Source organism: Magnolia sinica, chromosome 5 (genome assembly GCF_029962835.1).
Source record: "Magnolia sinica isolate HGM2019 chromosome 5, MsV1, whole genome shotgun sequence".
In the NCBI taxonomy this organism is placed as follows: Eukaryota; Viridiplantae; Streptophyta; class Magnoliopsida; order Magnoliales; family Magnoliaceae; genus Magnolia; species Magnolia sinica.
In genome coordinates this window covers 58,761,302-58,768,115 of record NC_080577.1, presented here as the reverse complement: position 1 = coordinate 58,768,115, position 6,814 = coordinate 58,761,302, and positions in this window count along the sequence as shown.

Sequence of the window (6,814 nt, the reverse complement as noted above, 5' to 3'; positions counted from 1 at the left end):
CGAGGAGGAACTTAAGCTCTTCTGCGATCATAAAAGTCTCAAATACATCTTCACCCAAAGCGACCTGAATATGAGGCAATGTCGATGGATGGAGACCTTGAAAAATTTTAAGTTTGAAGTCTCTTATCATCTTAGCAAGGCCAACTTAGTGGCCGATGCGTTGAGCCGAAAGAAGGCGATGGAATTTGCAACTCCATTGATGATAGGAGAGTGGAGCAGAGTGGAGTTTGTATAGGATTTTGAATTGAAATTGTTGATGAAAGAGCCATACGAGGTCGTTGCTCATGTCCACGCTTGGCCAATGATTGATAGTCAAATTATCGAGGCTCAAAGGGGTGATGAATTGCTAAGAAAGATGAGAGAATTTGCAGAAGTCCAGAGTGACTCTGAATGGAGGATCAGCTCTGATGGCGGCCTATGATTCCGAGGTCGCCTGTGTGTCCCAAACCATCCTAGACTAAAAGAAGAATTGCTCACTAATGCCCACAACTCCAAGTTGGCAATGCATCCCGGAAGCACCAAGATATATTGGGACCTCAAGCAAAATTATTAGTGAGATAACATGAAGAGGGAAATAGCCGACTATGTGTCTCGAAGCCTCACCTGTCAGCAAGTCAAAGTCGAGCATCACCGACCACCACACCTCTTACAGCCCATGCCACTTGCCGAATGGAAATGAGACTTCATATCTATGGACTTCATTTCGGGGTTGCCCAGGACAGAGAGGACACGATTCTATCTGGGTGATTGTGGACCGATTGACAAAATCAGCTTATTTCCTTCCGATTCGAGCTGCTTACTCAGCTGACGATTTAGGCAGTAATACATTAAGGAAATAATACGGCTCCATGGTGTTCCTTTGGAGATCGTATCGGACCAGGATACACGGTTCACCTCGATGTTCTAGACCAAAATACAGGAGGCTATGGGAGTAAAGTTGAAGTTCAGCACTGCTTTCCACCCACAGATAGATGGGTAGACAGAACAAGTGAATCAAATACTAAAAGATATGCTAAAAGCATGTGCCCTAGATTTCCTAGATAGTTGGGATGAGTGCCTTCACTATCCGAGTTCATCTATAACAATTGCTTCCAAGCTAGCATCGGCCTGACGCCTTATGAAGCTTTATATGGGCGCCCGTGTTGAGCTCCTCATTGTTGGGCAGAGATTGGTGAGAAGAGCCTAGTAGGGCCTAATTTAGTGCAGGCAACTACCAAGAAGTTTGAAATCATTAGGCATCGTCTCCTAATAGCCCAAAGTAGGCAGAAAAGCTTTGCGGATATAAGATGAAGGGACCTAGAGTTTGAGGTAGAGGACCATGTGTTTCTAGGAATTTCACCAATGAAAGGAGTCCTACGGATATCAATTGGGGTAGTGTTGGCAAGAAAGGGAAACTCACCCCGCGATATATTGGACCTTTCCAAATCCTTGATCGCATAAGGCCGGTCGCATATCAATTGGCCTTACCCACTCCACTTGCTAGAGTGCACAATGTATTTCACATTTCCATGCTTAAGAAGTACGTCCCCAACCCTACTCACGTCATTCAGTGGGAGCACGTGGAACTCAAGGACAACACCACGTATATCCTCAGACCCACTCAGATTTTAGACAAGAAGGAACAAGTGTTGCGGAACAAGGTGATCCCGCTAGTTAAGGTATTGTGGACGCATCACGAAGAAGAAGAAGCCACCTGGGAGACTGAAGCAGAAATTTGCAAACACTACCCAAACCTACTCAAGCTGTACAAATAGGTACAAATTGCAAGGATGAAATTTATTTATAAGGGGGATAGATTGTAACACCCGGCCCAAATCGGAACAGTGTTCTGAGGCACCCACGTGTGAATTGACGCAGGACCGTGCAATGTGTGGATTTATTACCGATAAATTAATTAGGATTAAGCCACTAATGCGATTGGATCCAATTATGCTCGGGCCTGACATGGGCCGTAGAGCCGATCAGCTAAATTATACTTGGTGACTGCCTGTACGGGTCATGCATCGCCCAAGGTAAGGCAGAAATTTTTGAAACTCTAGGAGGCCATGGGCCTCATTGGGCTCGTGATCCATCGCGGACAACAGACTTAAATGACACCCACAAATGAACAAATCACGCTGTCTAGTTAGCACTTGTAAAATGCAAGTCGCCCTAACTTGGAATAAAAATCTGAAATCTTAAATCAAATGGCCCCGCTACTTGAGTCAGTGAATTAGGGCATTTCAGCTGTCGTATTTCTTCCAAACTTACACCAAAGGTTGAAGATATTTCCCTGTACTTGTCCACAAAATCTGACCCTTGATTGAGAATCGGTGACTATTGATCACAAATCGGACCATAGCGATAAAACCCCGCGTCCGTTTGTCGTCAAACTTTAACCAGCCCTTCATCGGGCCATGGGGCACTTGTCCCATGAATTAGATGGGCCAGGGGGCCATCAGGGCAGCCCCAATAGCCAGAAATGGGCCCTATAAGGCCGTTTGAAGAAATTAACGGAACCTGGGGCCAACTGATCTAATTTCAGGGTTAAAACCCTTAAATTCTCTCTCTCTCTCTCTCTCTCTCATTCCCACAGAAATCCAGCAGTTGAGAGAGGGAGAGAGGAGAGAGAAGAGAGAGAAGGGGAGAGATAGGAGAGAGAAAGAGAGGGAGAGAGGTGTATGGGTGCATGTGGTACTTGGGGACCGGAATTCCCCGCACCTACACTTTAACATTACCCATGTTATCGGCCGACGCTGGGGTGATGAGCCTCCCCGTAGTGACCAATGAGCACCAAAGACTCGTGAGCCACATATGGTGGTATGAGACACTATACCCGAGTTGTCGGCCTATGTTGGGGTACGACCTCCTCGTAGTGACTGCGAGCAGGACTCTGGAGTCCTAATTATTTTCATATGAGTTTGAGAACTATGGGATTGACGAACCCACAAGGGCTAAGGATTGCCAGTGTCATACGATCACGACCATTAGAGTCGTGCGATCGGATTAGGGCAACGATCCGTCTGGGTATCTCGGTTTCCCCAATCCGCTGGATGAATGAATCTAACTAATCAACTTGACTAACATGTGTACTACATGCATTGGCTACTTTTGCGATTAGGTAGTCGAGGTCGCTTGTGGGAGTGTTGTTTTACGAACGTTAGATGTTGTCGCAAGAGGAAGTGTTGTGGTGAGAGGCATGCATCATATCATTAAACCATGCATTTGTATTAATTAGAGTATCTAGGGTTCTGTGAATATATATTTTTTTACTAAATTTACTCTCATACATGATAACTTATGTAACTTATTTTTAATAATACCACTGAGTTAGTTACTCACTCCCACTCTGGGATGGTGTTTTAAAACATCAACTAGAACCCGTCATAGATGCAGGGATAATGGAGTAGGATGCGTTGGAGGGTACCGGCATGGACGACGAGGAAGAGCGGATATACTTCCAGACCTTTGGCGGATCCTTCTAGTTCGGTGGTCGATTACGGGAGTGGGCCAGGGCCCTAGTCATTTTGGGTCATATGTATGGATGGGACTAGATCCCTGGTTGGATATTATTTTGGATATTTTGGTTTTATGTTTGGATGTTTACCTTATTAGTAGCACTTGACATTTTCGTATGTGATTTTGTTACTTTATGCTTGGTTTAGTTCTCCATTGCCCATAGGATACTTCATTTATAATTGCATATGGGGCCCATTAGGGCATACGTCGCACCCGGGAATTTGGGAGCTGAGTTCTTATTCGGCCCTCTAATTTCGGGGCGTTACAACTTGGTATCAAAGCATGGTTCGGGTTAAGCTGGGCCTAGGGCAGTGGGTCTATCGTGACGTATTTCTGACCTAGGAGGGAGCGACTGAACTCAAAGACATTGATAGGACCCTGGAATCATGCCATTTGGCTAGTTCGAAGATTGAACACTAGCCTAGGATTGGCGAATAGAAAAACCTAAGCTACGCGAAGTGATCCAAATCACTTCTAATTAGAAAAGTCTGACGACTTGAGTCAACCCGACCTACATACTGTAGGATTGAGCTGCACGAGTAGCTCATGCAATCCCAACTACCTAGTGTACAAGTCCGACGGTCCTACCTGACGTAAGATCCCCTCGATTTCTAGTTGGGGCGAGACAGAACGTCTTCGCTACAAATCTAAAGGATTTCGGCCCACCTGGGTCATCGTTTAAAGAGTTTTCAAACCCGATAGATCCCTATCAATGCGATAAAAGGATCCTGGGGCCGCGATGAGCGGACCTGGTGATCGGGGGGCCTAACAAGTACATAGAAAGGGTTTGACGAGGCCCTACGATCTTTGAAGGAGATTCGGGGGAGGCTGGCCACCGCCAGATCGGCGACACGCCACCAGAACCACCCGAGGATAGCTGCGGCGCGCCGCCGGTCCGAGGATCATGTGGGGGCCTCCCACATGTGGGGACCCCCTCTAACCCGTTTCTACCACCTTTAAAAGCTTGGGGACCCCTCCACAAGCCATTTCCTACCTCCTCAACCCCTCCTAAACCCTTCTTCTCTTTCAAATCTCCATTTTCAAGCTCCAAAACACATCTTCTTGCTTGTGTGCACCATCTCCAACCTATTCTAACCCCTAATCATCCCAAATCTTCTTTATACCCACTTGACCTCACCCATTTGAGCACAAAACCTCGCTACTAAGGGACCCACAACCCTCATTCCTTAAAATCCATCACCTAACAATCATTTTCTCTAAGAACTTCCATCCTATAGCTTTCTTCGAGCCAGTAACATCCATCTTCTCCATCTCCATGGTCCTAATGCTCATGGGGAAGAAACGGGCGGCCCCCGGTGAGAAGAGCCTAATAGGGCCTGATTTGGTGCGGGTAACCACCGAGAAGATTGAAATCATTAGGCGTCGTCTCCTAACAGCCCAAAGTAGGCAAAAAATGTAGGCGGATACGAGACGAAGGGACCTAGAGTTTGAGGCAGGGGAGCTTGTGTTTTTAAGAATTTCACCAATGAAAGGAGTCCTATGCTTTGACAAGAAAGGGAAACTCGCCCCGCGATATATTGGACCTTTCCAAATCCTTAATTGCATAAGGCCGGTTGCATATCGACTGGCCTTACCCATTGCACTTGCCAGAGTGCACAATATATTCCATGTTTCCATGCTTAAGAAGTACGTCCCCAACCCTACTTACGACATTCGGTGGGAGCATGTGGAACTCAAGGACAACACGACGTATATCCTCAGACGCACTAAGATTTTAGATAAGAAGGAACAAGTGTTGTAGAACAAGGCGATCCCGCTACTTAAGATGTTGTGGACGCATCACGGAGAAGAAGAAGCCACCTGAGAGACTGAAGTCGAAATTCACAAACACTACCTAAACCTGCTCAAGCAGTACGAACATGTGCAAATTTTGTGGTCAAAATTTATTTATAAGGGGGGTAGATTGTAACACCTGGCCCAAATTAGATTAATTACTGATAAATTAATTTGGATTAAGCCACTAATGTGATTGGATCTGATTATGCTCGGGCCTGACATGGGCTATAGAGCCAATCAGCAAAATTATACTTGGCGACTGCCTGTCCGGGTCATGCATCGCCCAAGGTAGGGCAGAAATTTTTGAAACTCTAAGAGGCTATGGGCCTCACTGGGCTTGTGTTCCCTCGCGGACGACAGACTCGGACAACACCCGAAAATGAACAAATCACGCTGTCCAGTCAACACTTGTAAAATGCAGGTCGCCCTAACTTGGAATAAAAATCTGAAATCTTAAATCAAATGGCCACGCTACTTGGTCAATGAATTAGGGCATTTCAGCCATCAGATTTCTTCCAAACTTACACCAAAGGCTGAAGATATTTCCCTGCACTCGTCCATAAAAATCTGACCCTTGATTGAGAATCGGTGACCGTTGATCGCAAACAGGACTGTACCGATAAACCCCACGTCCGTTTGCCATCAAACTTTACCCAGCCCTTCATTGGGCCATGGGGTACTTGTCCCATGAATTAGATGGGCCAGAGGGCCATCAGGGTAGCTCCAACAACTAGAAATGGGCCCCACAAGGCCGTTTGAAGAAATTAACGAAACCCGGGACCAACTGATGTACTTTCAGGGTATAAAACCCTTAAACTCTCTCTCTCTCTCTCTCATTCCCACAGAAATCCAGTAGCTGAGAGTGGGAGAGAGGAGAGAGCGAAGAGAGAGAAAGAGAGGTGTGTTGGTGTGTAACGTCTCAGAAAAATCTGTACAAAGACCCGAACGTCACCTTAGGTAGAAATCACTAAGGATCGAATTCTGTAAAAATTAGGCGAAAACTAATTAAGTACTAAACTAAATAATTAAAGGAATTAGCTTGGACCACTATCTATACGAACTGTAAGACCCAAAACTAATAGAATCGCTAACTCAACGTTACCTAAAAACCTAGGAGCAATCTCTAAACCCAGTTGCTCTCGTGAGCGCATTGAAACTTCGTATCGGACCTAGATCGTGCGTCGAAAGTCCGATGACCATGAAACTATAAGGTTATGACCATCTTACTAGGCTTGACAACCATCGTGGGAATCAAGCTCGAATAATATCCAGAAACACGCAACTAGAGCCCTGAGTAAAGTGTGTGAGAAACGCGAATATCTTTAGGAAATGAATCAAAACTTAAGTGAATTGGACCGTTCTCTTGCGGGCAAAATTTAAGGTTTCAAATCATTAGTTTCTGACCAAACTATACTCGTGGATCAGGGAAATTTTCCTACACATGTTGGTATACTTGTGGCCCTGATCGAGTGACGATGACCGTTGAACTGATATGGGTCCTCTACGGTCGATCCACAAA